Source organism: Neofelis nebulosa, chromosome 5 (assembly GCF_028018385.1).
Source record: "Neofelis nebulosa isolate mNeoNeb1 chromosome 5, mNeoNeb1.pri, whole genome shotgun sequence".
Classification (NCBI taxonomy): domain Eukaryota; kingdom Metazoa; phylum Chordata; class Mammalia; order Carnivora; family Felidae; genus Neofelis; species Neofelis nebulosa.
The window spans coordinates 43,558,446-43,574,621 of record NC_080786.1 but is presented as its reverse complement, the minus strand read 5'-3'; the positions used below and the strand labels follow the sequence as shown (position 1 = coordinate 43,574,621).

Here is a 16,176-nt window from a genome sequence, read left to right as displayed (position 1 = left end):
TTAACTGTATACTATATTGGTAGTGCTTTTTTCGTGTATTATATTCATATCATCCCAGGGAAACTACAGATCAAAAGATAAAATCCTGTTGAGTAACCTTCAGATATCCAAGACCATGTTGAGTACTTAGTAGGAGCTCTGAAACTGCGAGTTAACTAAATATTTGTTGTGTCAGATCATTCTAGAAATTACCCTCTCTAAGCATTTTCCAGAACTCTAGGATTCTGCACCAGAAAAGAGAATTTGAGCTTGGATTCGTTATAAGGTCTTTAACGGGTTTGATGGCTATTGTAGCGGCCCCAAAGTTGCTTCTAGAAATAGGAAGCCACCGTGTCCGGAAGTCAAACCCTGCCCTCTGGTGGCATCACTGCCATAGACACTACTGGGAATCTGACAGGGCCAGAGTCAATCTGCAGTGTTAGGTTCTAAACTGACTGCAATATTTAAATGGAAATTTAACTTTATATTCACATGAGGGCTTTTCTCCCCCCTGCAGAATCACATATTAAGTGTAGTCTGTCATTGAGGCTCTCATTAGAATAAAACCAAGTACACTCATTTTTGTGAGAGAGGATGAACATACCATTAGTTACAAGTCATAGTGTGCAAGTTTGGCAACCCGAGAGTTTCAGTTACTTAGTTTGTCTTTCTTACTTGCCTCCTCTACCCAACTGCTTTTCTGATCCATAAAGGCACTAAGTAATTGTTTTTGTAGCCAAAGAAGAACATTTCTGGAAAAAGGATTTCTAAAGGAGTAATATTGATAGAGTCCCATGACCAGAATTTTAAGTATTGGTTCATGTGGTATTGTCTCTACAAATTCCTTATAGGCTAGTTCTAGAAGACAACTACCATTGTGTTTGAAATACCAGCTAAATCTGAGGAAATTATATTGCCCCCTTTGCCCATGAAGAGCTCTATTCTCTCACTAGGAAAACACCACTGTACTTCTTATCACAGAGTGCAGCCTTTTCTGTATACTGATGCCAAATGGGTAACATTTTAGTGAGCCATTTGAAGTTGTGATATGCAACTCCATGGGAGACAAACAAGGTCATTTAGAAGGTCTTTTCATTGAGAACATCAGAGCTTTAAAAAGATGTAGGCAGCCTTTCCTGGATAATTGGGGTAAAGTAAATTAAAAAAAAAACAACAAAGTACAAAAATAAACAATCAGATGGAAACATTCAGAATTAAGAGTGAAATGATAGCGAATGCTAATGTCAAATCTTAATAATACATATAACCAAAAGCAATAAGTGAAAAAGCAACATAATTTAAGAAGTTGAAGAGTAGAAGTCAGATGATTGCAGGATTTAGCAAGGGTAAAAAAAGACTTAGTACAAACACTAATCTAGAACTGGGGGTAGGGGATTTGGAGGCTTTTTCTTTGTCTCTCTAGAAATTGAGACCTCAGGCAAATTATTAAACCTTCATTCAATGTTGATCTGACAAATGGGAATGAGACCATAAAGCCTCTACCTTGCCCTCGGAAGAATGTTGTTAAGATGATATGTTTAACATAATTTCCTCAAAAGACAGTATATCATACCCATTCATTATGAATAGACTAGATATAGTAAAAACAAGTTTAACACATGACTGAAGTGGAAAGCTAATGGCATATATTCAACATTTAGAATTTTATTTATTTATTTATTTTTTTAACATTTAGAATTTTAAAAGGAAGCATTAACTTTAGCAGAGTCTGTTGGCTATCAAGCACCGTAGAAAATAACCCAGAAGCTTTGCAGTCACAAAGGTCAGTTAAGATCCTGGTTTCACCTCTGACTAATCATGTAAATGGTTAAAATACTTACCCTCTTTGAGCCTTAGTCTTCTCATCTTTAAAATGGGATAAAAACTTAGTATATACTGTTATTGCGAGGATTAAATAAAACATGGCGGGGTGGGGTGGGGTGGAAGATTTCCATATAGTAAACAGTAAATGTTATCTGTTGTTATTACCATTATTTATATTCTCAATATATATTCATATGTCCCCACACTAAGTAAATTACCCCATAAAATTCTACTTTACATATGTGTAATTTGTCACATAACCTATGGTTATTACACATAGCCAAGAAGCAGATTGGAATGATGTGAGGAGCCCTGTCCATACAATACAATATGGTGATACAATCTGTTATTAATACCATAAAGCAATATAAAGGACCTAGGAAGGACCCAGTTTTTAAAAGAAGTGAAAGTGTGAACATCTGAAGGGCAGATGATTTTAACATTACTTTAAGTTGGAGGAGGAAAAAATATCACACTATAGACCTTTGGTTGGTGAATCAAACCTCAACTAATTAAATGGGAAAATTTTTCCTCAAAATGAAGATTTCAGAGAAAAAAATTTCTTTGCCAGCAACTCCCCTAGTATTCATATAAGTCTCTTCCTTGAATTATCTGACTTAACATGTGGTAATTGTTGTTCTTTAATATGATTTCACGAGATTCACTTTCTAATAATTATACAACACTATTGTTTCTGGTAATAACATTTTTGGTATTACTTTATTACTATATAAAATAATGGAAAAACAAATTAGGCTAAATATTTTGTACTCAGAATAGAGCAGGCAGATTTGTGAAGTTCATTAGAACTTTGTGAGAATAACGTAATGTGATAATAATTTTGGTTATATTGATATGAAGACATCTAATTCGAAGGAAGTGTTTAGAAATCAGTCTGTTTCAGTAGGCATAGTTGTACACAGGTCAGTGATCAGTTTAAAGCCATTGTCTAGATAAACTACACGATTTATGTTATACCAACAAATTAAAATGTTCTCTTTACATAAAAAGTCATTCTGCTGTGGTCTTTCAGCAGCTTTATCTCAATGTGGATCAGAAAGTCACAGAAATTTCTGCTATAGAAGGAAATTGATAAGTCATATTTATTCCTTTTCTTCTTCAGAAAAATACAGAAAATACAGAAAAATATATATGTATGCCCTTTGTCCCTGTAAAAATGCACAATTACTATACTCTAAATGGTGTTTTTGTTGTCAGGCTCTTCAAGCCAAGTCTATTTTCACCTATAATGTAGTTGAACTGTTATTATCTACAGTCTTGCTTTTATTGAAACAACTTAAGTCAGAGATTCATAACATTTTATTGCTGGAATAGTCTCTAGAAATTACATGCTCCAAGGTTCACATATGCAAATACTTACAGGGGCTGGGAATAACAGAGTTGAGTGAAGCAGTCATGTTGGTGAATGTAGGATCCTTCCTTTTTCTCAGAGGAGGTGGGGGTTGGGGAGCCTCACTTCTCAGGTGTAGCCACTTATGCTAATTATGATATGGGGAGATGCAAGCCGATTTTTTAAAAAGATGAAGCTGGAAATTTCAAATTTTATTTGAAATCTCCTATTTTGAAATGTTTTCAGTTAATGCAAATAATGATAATTAGTAGTAGTAGTAGTAGTAATAATAATAATAATAATAATAATAATAGCAGCACTGTAGAACTAAATAGAACTCTTTTGCAGATCAAGTTGGGTCCAAGGGCTGTCAATTTATAACCTAGGATCCAGGCCAACTACTTAATTTTACAACTGAGTAAACAGACTCCAACCACCAGCAAGATTCTGCAGACCCCCATATTTCAGTGTTTTTATATTACACTAAATATGTGAAGCATACCTCTTTTAGAAATCCCCCCTTCCATTTCCACATTCAACAACAATCTGTGATGGAGGAATTAGAGACAGTGGGAAAACAGAGATGCGATGGGCTGAGGTTATTGTTCATCCTTGCTCTCTTGCAGCCAGGCTGCCCCACCTGGGTGTGCAGGAGGGTAGTCTAGCTCAGAGTATGAGAGCTGTCTCGGAATGTCTAGATGTCACTACCTGCTACACTGTTCCAGACAGAAACTTATTTTTCTCTTTTAATTGTTCCATATTGTTTAAGGTACTATTAGCCTTTTAGAGCTGTTGGTGCATTTCGCCAAAGTGATGTCTCCAGATGGGTGAATACAACATTGAATCTGTGCTATTTGGGTATTCTTGCATATTACTTTAACATTTATTCAAAAAAATATCATCTAGTACCAAAAGGATGACCAATAATGAAAGGGACTGATGTTATTTCATAGAGCCATATTGACCTAATGACCCTGGTTACACAACTAGTAATGAGGTTAAATTTTAAAATATTTTTAATAAGTGCTGAAAAATATTTATCTTCATTGTCAAGTAAAGTGTTTCTAAAGTGAACTGTGATGCTCCAAGCATGGAATTATCTACACACTGGGTGTATGTGTGGTTTTACTGTTTATTTATTTTTTGAGAGAGAGAGCATGAGCAGAGGAGGGGGAGAAAGAGAGGGAGACAGAATCCGAAGCAGGCTCCAGGCTCTGAGGTGTCAGCACAGAGCCCTAGCAGGGCTTGAACTCACGAACTGTGAGATCATGACCTGAGCTGAAGTCAGACGCTTAACCGACCGAGCCACCCAGGCGCCCCTACACATTTATGTTTTTGATACTAATATATTTTCTAAATTAATTCAATACAGGTTTAAAAATACATACAAAAAGTACATAAAAAGAATATATCTGGCATTGACTGAGGGAGTTATACAGGATTAATAATGAACATGGAGTATTTCTGGTGAATGGTAACACTTGGCTAGCAGATACATTTCTTTCGCTTCTAGCCCTAATATAACTTCCTGGACAAGCTGATTTTTCACTTTTGTTGGAAAAGTAGTTTAGTTCTCGTGAGCATGTTTTGCATTCTGTAATAAAAGGACAGCATGTGCATTTTGGGTAATTGCTTGGTTAGCTGGAAGAACACAGTTTGTGAATTTATACATAAGACCTTAGATGGGTAGAGTGAGAAGTTGGAAAAATACTAAACTGTGTTTTAATTTTATTTTGTGTGAAAAGATCAAACTTCATGCTTTTTCAAACTATATAGTTCTCAAGGTAAGACAGAAAACAAATATAGAAAATGTTGGTCTGATAATGTAAACTTCCTTATAACTCAGGAGATGTCATACTAAGGACTGTTAGCAGTTATATTTTTGATAAATTTCTTTGCTAGAATGAAGGAGTAGCAGTCCCTGGAAGGTAGTGGAATTTGCCCCACAGGCAGAGACAGGCAGGGAGGTAGGGGGATCAAAGTGAGGCGGGAAAGGGCCACATGGCCCATGAAGGCTCTATGCCTTCAGGAATGCTGCTGTCTTTAGCTGGTAATCACTTCTTAAAGGAAACATTCACCTAAGAATTTTAGTAAATAAGCAAGCATTCAGTATTAGGCTGCTGGGATCAAACTCAGGGCCCAGGAAAGAGTATTGTGGGTACAGTGGAAGGAACATCTTAGTATCTTGAGTCTTGATGTGTGTTTTCGTCTGAGATTACTGTAGTTTTCATCTCCAGAAATGCAATTGCTGTCTTTTTTATATCTTCCATGTCTCTACCTTTGGTGTTCAAACTTTCCTCTAGCTTCTTGAACATATAAAGTACAGTTATAATAACCACTTAATATCCTTGTGTACTAATTCTATCATCTGTATCATTACTGAGTCTGTTTCCATGGATTGATTTTTTTCTCTTTATGGATTGTACTTTCCTGCTTCTTTGCTTGCCTGGTAATTTTTGAATGGGATGCTAAACACTGTGAATTTTGCCTTGTTGGTTATTGGACGTTTTGTATCTTACTAAAATTTTCCTTCTTTGTTCTGGGAAGTAGTTAAATTACTCGCAACGAGTTTGATCCCCTCAGATCTGGCTTTTATGCTTTGTCAGGTGGGACCAGAGCAGCATCTAGTCTAGGGCCATTTTTTTTTCTTATTCTGGAGGCAAAAAACCCTTCTGAGTATACTACCCGATGCCCCATGAATTATACATATGCGCTGAAATGCAAGGGGGATACTTTGCAGATTATCGGGCTCTTCCTTTGCAAAGCTCTCTACTCTCTGGTGCTCTGCCCTGTGAACTCTAGCTCCTTACCTCTCTGGACTCCCAGTTCCATCTCCTCAACTCAGGGAGACCTGGGAGCTCCTTCTTAATTCTTCTTTGTGCCATGGCTGGAAACTACCCCCAGGTAGTAGGCTCGGACAATCATAGGTTTTATTTCATTTGTTTCTCATCCCTCAGAGATTACTGCCCTTTGTTGCCTGATATATACTGTCTTGGAAACCATTGTTTCTCATATATTGTTTCATATATATATATATACATATATATATATGTATATATATATACACACACATATATATATGTATATATATATACACACATATATATATATGTATATATATATACACATATATACATATATATACACACACACATATATATAATATGCAATGTATATACATATATATGTATGCATATATTACATATAATATATACACATATATTACATATAATATATGTATACATATATATACACACACACATATATACACACATACCATTGTTTCATATATATGTGTGTCTGTTAGACTCTATCATCCATCCATCTATCTATCTATCTAGTTGTAGTTTTAGGTAAGAAGATAAGTCTCTGTTACTCTATCTTGATTGGAAGCAGAAGTTTCTGGGTTTGAGTTTTGACCCTACATCTTGTATGCTATTTGATTTTGGGAAGAATGCTCAACCTCTTCCTCTTCTTTGTCTATTTATGACATGACGATAATAATATAATGATTAACCAATGGAATTCTATAGGGGAGAATATGCCATAGTCTATGAGATTAGGCAAAGGAGTATCTATCCATACACTGAAAGTGAACTTAAAAAACAAAACAAAGCAAAAAAACACCTCAGTGGGATGAACTTTCTCTCTAGCACAAATCACCTGAACCTTTTTCTCTTGCCCGAACACTTGCCTTATTTTTTGCCCTCACTCCAACTTAATGGCCCTGCCCTTTATCTTGCAGACCTACTAGTAAGGGGTCTAAAGGCCAAAAGGCAACATGTCTCCTCTGAGAACCCATGGGTCAAAAAACAGGTTTATCTGAAACATTTTGCCAAAACTACACCACCATATAATTATAGTACCATTAAGAGAGTCTGTGTAATTTGTGGTTAAAAAATTGATTTTTTTTCTTATTTCACATTAAAGTAATCACCAAATTCCTGTGAAGTAAAATGCATAAGTATAAATTGAGAACATCTGCCCACAATTATAAATATGTAGAACTCATTCAGCTTATGATCAGTATGTTGACATTTGAAAAGAAAGTGATTTTTTTTAAAGAAAAGATATCTTTTTCTGACATATTAAAATTCCAACTCAGTAAAGTAATGTGAGGAAATAATAAAATTGTATGGTTTTCTTTATTGCATGTTTATTTAGGCCAAACCAGTATGAGGCAGCTAGATTAATTACTTTTTTTTACCGTTAAGTACTGTACATAGTTAATTATTTCATCTAAGTCATGTCTGAGCCAAACCTGTGAATTACTGTTCATGCAGGGCAATGATGATAATTTATGTACTCCCTCCATGCTATGGCTTGTTAGTATATTATTTTTGATTTGAAACTAGATGTTAAAAGTTTGCAAGAGGCTTTTAAAGACTACTCTGTGACATAAGTTCTAAAATTATGGATTTCAAAATTAAGGTTGACAACATGCTATAATAGGAAGTTATTTAGATGATGGAATTATAATACATTCTGTCTGAAAAATATATTTTCCTGTTTTCTGCTCTGATCTGTTGACTCTTATGGTTTCAGCTTGTGCTTTTTTTTCTGCCTGATTTTATGATCTAGATATTACGTTGGGCCCTTAGTAGTTTTTCAACATGCACAAAACCTGATCTCATCCACTGTCCCAATATAGCTAATCAGATATTTAACTGTGGCTACATGTGCCCAGTGACTACCAGTGCTTAGAAAGGTGCCCATAACCACCAAGAACCGACTGAGCTAAACAGATGACATGGAATCCATTTTTAAAATGTATGATCATCTTTATGAAACTTGAGTAACAGGTTCCCAGTGATAATTGTACATAGTCAAGTGAAAGAGAACTTTAAAAAGTTTTATAAATTCAAAAATTAATTTTTAACAGATGCCATTAAAGTAAAAAAAAGATAAAGCATCAGTAAAAATAAAAAGTATAATTAAAAAAAATAAAGAGAGATGTTATAAAGTCTCCTTGCTACTCCCAGAATAGTTCTGGATGAGCCACATTAGCACCACTGGGAGTTCACCAGGAAAGCAATCTCAGGTTCCATCCACCCCTACTGAGCCAGAATCTGCATTTCAACAAGATTCTGCAGGTGATTTGTGCATTTATTCAAGTTTGAGAAACCTAGTCTAGAGGGACATTTAATAATCCTTTAAGCTTGTGCATGGGTCCAGTACTTTGCCCTTCACGTAGACTGGAGAGCACCCCAATCAGTGAGCCCATTCCAGTGGAGTGTGGCTGCCCTTGAAGAGACCTGGGAACATCAAGGTAAGTTTCAGTTGTGTGAGGGTTTCTTGCATTTTCATGGGAACTTTAGAGGAAGAAGAGTCCCAGTGAGCAAAACTGTGTACCAAGGAAAAGCAATCTTTTTCACATGACACAAATATCTGTCAGGGCCATTCATATAAGAAATGAATTGTATGTTAATCTTTTAGAGGAAAATCAATACCAATCCAGACTTTTTGCTGGGACTTTGGTGGGAAGGTCCTTGCTTATTTTAGGAGAACCAAGGAGCACCGATGAGGATGGAAGGTGCCTCACGTTCCCTTGGAGCTATGCTTACCTTTTTATTGTTTGTGTGAAATATATGAATTTCATGAGTAATTTTACCTACCAGCTGTTTGTTTTCTCCTCAAAATGCCTGCACTTGCCTCGCAATTTCCTTTCCTTGCAGAGGCTTTCAAACTGTTCAACCACTAGAGGTCTGTATTACCTATTTAAAAAATCATACCCAACTGGCTGAACAGTTCAGTTCTCAATTTCAGTATATGTTTCTATTTTTTAAACTTTAAAATCTTTTTAAGACATAACACCTGGGAATTAAAAAATCACAACATTTTAGGAAATGAAGGGGAAAACCTAATAGGAACCCTTCCATTTGGAAGGGTATTGAGTCTCCCCCACTATTTCTAATAGACAGCTGAGCACACCTTCATACTCTGAAACTCAGAACTCCATGGCCAGTCACAAATCAGAGGAACACCATTTATTTTCTGCAAAATAGTTTCCATGATTTATTTGAAGATGTCCGTGTTTTGTAACTTTAAATTTTAAAGCATTTATTTTTCTCTTTCAACAAAAGTTATTCTCAGATTTAAGACACTGATTTTACATCTTTTATGAAGGTTTTGAAAATAAGATTTTCTTTTATTGGTCACCTGAGATTAGATGAAGAATTAATGTTCTTTCAGACTTACTTGATAAAGTTCTGCTGCAATCTTCTAAACTAACACATCAGCCTGGGTTTGCATGGTTCAAGCTGTAATAGAGGTGATGACTGTTAATGGTACCTAGTGCAGATTGGGTCCCCCAGGTTTTCACTGTGTTCCATGTTTACCCAGGGATTTTCACTAGAATAGCCCATTTGGGTCTGCCCTCTGCCAGTAGCAGTACAGGCTCTGAACCTTCCAGAAATCTAAAAATGAGGCGTCCTGTTTACAAGACACCTGATTAATAACAGTAAAACCTTTCCATAGCCTCATAGAGCAGGCCTCCTGAAACAGAGCGCATTCATATATTCACATATTTAAATGGAGTGGTTGAAAATATTACAGACATAAAAGCTGTAATTTACAGTGTATTGCACCAGGGGTTTAGGATTCTGATGCTAGATTTTCATAGCTTCTAATTATGTCTACATTTGGAGTAAGTGGCTACATTTGTTGCCAGGCAAGGTGTAATGCTAAGAGGCTCCCTTCTTTTAAAAGGCATTATTGCATAATGTTCCTGGCCTGCACTGCTTCCAGAAGCATAAGCAGGTCTAGTGTGGCTTCTCTCTCAGTCTGTCACTTTATTAAAACACAACAATTTGCAAGTGTTATTTAGCAGATCAGCTGGGTTCATTTCAAAGGCTAATATTTAACAGAGAGGGAAATAACCCATCCCAATCCTTTTAAAAAGTATTTTCTGTGTATTCTTAGGCAAATTGCCTAGTGTCTTACATAGATCTCAAAGCTAGGATTCAAGGATAATTTTAGTAATGTCTTACCCTGCTTGCCAACATAATTCAAATGATCGATTCGATAGCAGAAGGAATCTAATTCACAGAGCACTCATTTGTACTACAGACCACATTATTTAAAGTAGTTAAATTTTTCTTCATTTCCTGTTGCATTTCTGTGTATGGCTGGTGGCATGTGAATTCACAATTAATTTCCTCACTGAAATGTGACAGCAAAATATCTGCTTTACCTTGTCTTCAGCATTCCTGTCAGAGCTTTGGACTCTCCTATTCAATATGATGCTAGCTTAAACAGGCACCTGGTATCACTATAAACAAATATTGACATGGTGTTCACTTATATACATATATGTAAAAAAAAGTGCTGATGGTGTAGCAGTTAATTAAAAGCAACAGCAGGAAGAACTCAGCCTCTGGAGAATTTGATGAGTTACATCTGGGAAAAAAATGGTCAGAACCAGGGTGTTGGAGTCAGTCCCAAATTCCAGTTCTGTTCCTGACATTGGTTAGCAAAGCGGGCCCCTTAGGCTCAGTGTCTGTGAAGAAATGAAGCCAATAAGACCACCTGGCCTATGGGGTTTGTTTGTTGGAGGATTAAGTAACAAAATGCGGATGAAGTGCGTGACCCAGTGCCTGATCCAGTAAATGTCCAGTTAATGGATGTTAACTATTATTTTCTCTGCTTCTTTGGGTCCACATTTATAAAATAGCAATGTAAGACTATGGCAACAATCATAGTTATCTCTTAAGTGTTGCTGTGAGAAGTAAGATTATATACATGAAATAGTACCTGGCATGGTTGCTTCCCCAAACTGGTCTCCCAAAGTTTTCACCCATAAAACTAAATTGCAAGTTGGGAGAATTTCAAGGATGATTCATTCCTGAATTTGAGACTTTTATTTATTTATTTTATTTATTTTTTTTTTTTTACTTTTTTGAGTGAGAAGATTTGTCATTTAGATTCTTTAAGTTTTACTTACTTTTTCTGATCTGGATGATGACTTAAATTTGTGAGCCTACCAGATTTAGAAGATAAAATACTGCATTGAAACAATAGTTAACTAGAGACAGGAATTATTTTCAGGGAAGTTAAAAAACTGAAATTAAGAATCTGTTCAACCTCAGGGAATGGAAAGCAAAAACATGATGGTGCTTAAAATACTGTTTTCAAACCTTTCATTATTCTGGCCCTAGCAATTGAGGAAACCTTGTTTTCCCCTAAATGCTGTATAGTAAGTATCTCCTTTCAGGAGAGAAATCTGTGGGAGAGGGATTTGATGGAAGCTGTGACTAACTAGCTTTTTATTAGGGACCGAATACTGATTAAATTACAGGCATTATTTTAACTCAACTTGTCTTCCCAATACTATTGGGATTTAGAATTAGAATTGCTGTATTTTGCAATGAGTGCTGAAGAGAACAAAGACCAGCTACTGACATACAACTGAAAAGGTTTTTCTCAGCAAAGGACTAGACTTGGCAGTTTGGCCTTTATGCAGCGATTTCCAAGGACACACTGGAGTTACAAAAGAGGTACATGCTTTCTGAAATCAGAGGCACTCACCTGGGCAGAAGTCCACATCAGTTCAAACTGACTTTCATGTTTTTGTGTGAGAAAAGGAAAACCTCTCATTTAAAGTTATGTATTGGATATTCTTAAAATGTTCTAGTTCCTTGCCAGGCTGATTTTATGGGATGTCATTGACACGAGGGGTACTGGGAAATAAATTCCTGTACTGTTATAAATAAATAACTATTTGTACTATTAACTAGCCTTAGGACCTGAAATTATACCAGAAGTTCTTTTTGGATCATATTTCAGTTTAGAGAGCCAGCCACACATCAGCAGTTAAGGACTGAACCCCCATATCTTTCTGTCAACTCAGCACCACCCCATTTCCAGGAACCTCCTGAAATTACCGCCACTTTGGAAATCAAATCATCATTTCCACTTCTGAGTACGTACCCTAAAACTCTCCACATGTGCAGGAGAATATACAAAAACATTCACTGTAGCGTTGTTAACCAGCCATTGAGTACTGCTTTTTTAGAATAAAGGAAGTTGCATTTTTTTTTTTTTTCTCATTCTGGTCATGATCACTTTAATTTATTACTCTTGGGGAAGTCTCTAATGGAGACCTATGGAGCAGCTGGCCCATTTGGGAGAAGCGTGACATCAGAGATGCTTGTCTCTTCCTTGGCTTCATCTGCTAGAAATAGTAACTAAGTCCTTTGCCTATGCTGGTAGGAGAGGAGCTGTAGAAAATCAGATTAGCAGGAAAGAAACTATTAGTCTTCATTTTCTTGTTTCCAACCTGCAAATACAGATTGTTAAATACACTTGTTCCCTAATGCTCATTAGGAAATCTTGAAGAATAGCCGGACAGGAAAAAAGCATGGGGATTATGAGCAAACAATACCACTAAAATATAATGCAAAGTCAGGATCGTTACTTCTCATTCAGACAATCTTACATGTTTAAGATTGGTTGAATTTGAAATTTTCCATTAAATAATTTCATACCTAGTTATATGTAGACTAATGTCACATTTACAATCCCAAATGTACCTTTTTATTTAGAGTTTTCTTTTTGTTGGACTTGAAGATAAAATAGCTGAAATGGGATAATCAATATATGAAATCATTTTACATCTGGTAGTATCCCTAGGACTCGTTAAGTTCACTGGTGTTAAGTTCACTGGAATATTTGTTTGCCTAAGAATGCAGAGCTTTTACTAAAAATAATCTAACGGCAATGTTGTGTAGCCCCAACTCTTTATTGCTTGAGGAGTTTTACTTTCAGAGACAATGGATTACAGGTTAGTGATAGGCAAAGCATTTTTGGAGTATACCAAAGGCCCCAAACATATCATTTGGGTGTCCAGGAGGAAGTGACATTAAATACAGGATTTTAATATTTAGAGTTTGAGTTATAGCCATAGAACCATCCACTGGGGATTGAATCATAGACCTGACTTCTTTTAAGATTAAAATCTTCGATTTTGGAAACATTTTACTACATTTCAAAGTATGTTAAGTCTTTAAACCATTTAGGTTTAATCATTTGTTTCTTCTCTTGTAGCATCCATTCTTAATGTCTCCAGTTTTTACCTATTAGTCCTGCTAGCCTTTGATAACTTGATCTTCCTTTTGTTATCCATTCTTCTTTTGTGGTTTCTAAGAATATTGGCCTGTTTGCTGTGCCTTGAACTTGCTGGTGTCGTACTGCCAAGGCCTTTGCTTTTGCTTTATGCTTTGCTTCTGCCTAGAAGAGTCCTTCCCCAGATGTCCATAGAGTTCCTTCCTTCTTACTAAGGAGGCTTTCTCTAAATACCCTTTTAAAACTGCACTTTCCCCTCTCATTTCTAGCTCTAGTCTCCATTTTATGCAACATATTGCATATTTTACTTGATTGTTTTTCTGTGTACATGCACTAGAATGTAAGTTCTGTGAGGCCAGGGGTTTTTGTCTTCTGTTCACACTTTGTCCTCAGGGCTGAGAACAGGGACTGGCACGTGGGTATCCAACAAAACTACTTATTAAATGAATCACAGCAGATTATGTTGCAAACTGCAACCCTAAATAGGAATAACTTATATTTAATTAATTCTCATTCAGAAGGATTCTTATGGTCATGACATTTGATATTTTTATTTTATTTAAAATTTTTTTAATGTTTGCTTTTTTTTTTTTTTTTTTTTTAGAGAGAGACAGAGACAGAGCACTAGCAGGGGAGGGGCAGAGAGAGGGAGACACAGAATCCAAGGCAGGCTCCAGGCTCTGAGTTGTCAGCACAGAGCCCAATGCAGGGCTCAAACCCACAAACCGTAAGATCATGACCTGAGCCGAAATAGGATGCTTAACCGACCGAGCCCCTGATATTTTTATTTTAGAGTCAGAGGAAGGAAACTTTACGATTAACCAATACTCATTCAATAATATGTAAGATCACAATAGTTGTAAACTGAAATGTCATCAGGATTTGGCAGTTAAATAAATGTGTGAAGCACCCTATCAGGGAATGATGGGGTCTGTGATAAACAAGAGAGTTTATATACTGTCCTACTTAAAGGCATTTGGATTTGAAAGAGAAATTTAAAACACAGCACTGCCTGAAGGAAACGTATCTACCTGTGGTTTCAAAGGCCCACTTCAGCTGTCAGTATGTGGCTGACAGGACCATGAAGACATTTTCTAAGTCACACTGTTTTTGAACTGCGTTTTAACTATATATTCAGGTTTGGGTATGTGCCTGACTCCACATCAGGACAGAAATACTCAACTGATCAAATCTAATTACATTTGCTTCCCAACTAAATTGTGTATCACCTTCCCCTCTTGTGAGAGATATGGCCCCTCTTGGGTCCTCAGCATCTGATTATTGCAAACCTAATTGATTTGCGACATTTCATTAATAAAGTTAACTAAAACTAATTATACATATTGAATAAAAGTTTCCTGTGAAATGAATTATTCTATTTAGCTTAAGGGTTCTTAATTGGCAGAATGAATTGCTGAGGAGGACTGCAGAATTGGTTTCTCTTGGGATCTTTATATCTATCTATATCTTAAAAAAAAAAATATATATGTATATGTATATTTATATAAACTTAACCAATATGGGTTGATGGATAGTGACACCATAGAAAATAAAAACAGAAAAAAAATTGATAAAATGTGAAAATTAAAAATGTCAGACATATTCCTAAGAAGATAAAAATCATAAAATAGGTTACATAGATCTCTTCCTTTTAAGATGTTAAATTAGGTCTGTTAAACTTGTCATATATCTTAAAGAAGCTAAAATAAATCTTTTAAAAATATTTATTTATTTTTGAGAGCACGAGAGACAGAGAGTGTGTGAGTGGGGGAGGAGCAGAGAGGGGAGACCCAGAATCTGAAGCAGGCTCCAGGCTCTGAGCTGTCAGTACAGATCCCAATGTGGGGTTTAAACTCGGGAAGAGCGAGATCATGACCTGAACCAAAGTAGGATGCTTAACTGACTGAGCCACCCAGGCGCCCCTAAAATAAAAATTTTTATTCTATTGACATTTATTGTTTTATTCATAATTATGAATCTTCCTTCACTTATTTGGTACATATTCTATTTCTTACTCTTTAATTCAGATGGCATGTTCTGTCTAACTCACCCATCTAATTAAGTCTACATTCTAGCAGAAATCCAGGGGTCGCTTACTACTACTTCAGTTATCCCAAAGCAAGCTGATGTGCTGTGGGCAGTACTTCTCACAAATAGGACCGTTTCCAAAGCTCCTTAATTGTTCAGCTGTATACAGATAAACATGTTCTATGTAAAATGAAGACTAGCATTCTTGGTTTAGAGATGAATAAAGTACGTCTGGTCCATTAGTGTTATATGTATCACATAAGAAGCTGTTGTCATTACCGACTTGAATTTGCATTGCTTTCACATTGCCAAAACGGGTTGGACTTCTGGCTTTACATCGCTGAGACAATTGTTTTATCCTCCTCTCTGGACACTGACCATACTAGAGGGACCAGAAGCAGTGAAATGCCTATCTTGTTCTTCCTCTTTGACTTGGGAGCATCGCTGAGGAGCCAAGGTTCAGGGTCTATGTCAAGAGACAGCCTTTACCCACTGCCTGGTTTTATCTACAGCAGCTCTGTTTGCTTTCTGTAGTGACCCATACTGTGTATAGAAGTATTTTGGCCTTGCTTGGATGAGAGGAGGAGGAAGGCTGCTCCTGATTGGATTTTGGGCTTGAAATATGACATTGTTCCTGTCGTCCCAGGGCCCCCAGCATTTGTTTGAATTCTGGAAAGGTGCCAAAGACATAGTCCCAGATAACTGGTTACATTCTACCAGGTCTGTGCTGTATTATTACATTTCTAAGATATCCCACACCTTTCTGAAATTAAAAAAAAAAAAATTCCTATATGTATAAATCTTGTTAAAAGCCTTTTTTAAAAAATGTTTATTTATTTTGAGAGAGAGAGAGAGAGAGAGAGAGAGAGAGAGAGAACGAGGGAGGGAGGAGCACAGAGGGAGGGAGAGAGAGAATCCCAAACAGGCTCCAT

At 36.3% G+C, this 16,176-nt stretch overlaps 1 protein-coding gene across 3 annotated transcripts in view; it reads right to left on the bottom strand.

The window, feature by feature from the left end:
• AGTR1 (angiotensin II receptor type 1) overlaps positions 1-16,176 on the bottom strand; it is a 44,552-nt gene that overhangs the window by 15,013 nt on the left and 13,363 nt on the right. The window contains exon 3 of one of the 3 annotated variants that reach the window (XM_058730158.1): positions 9,353-9,414. The exons of 1 other annotated variant lie outside the window; for it this stretch is intronic. The gene's annotated coding sequence lies outside the window, so the exon portion shown is untranslated. Of the gene's footprint in view, positions 1-2,554; positions 3,303-9,352; positions 9,415-16,176 lie in introns of those variants that run through there. One more of the 3 variants, XR_009261857.1, reaches the window with a different exon arrangement.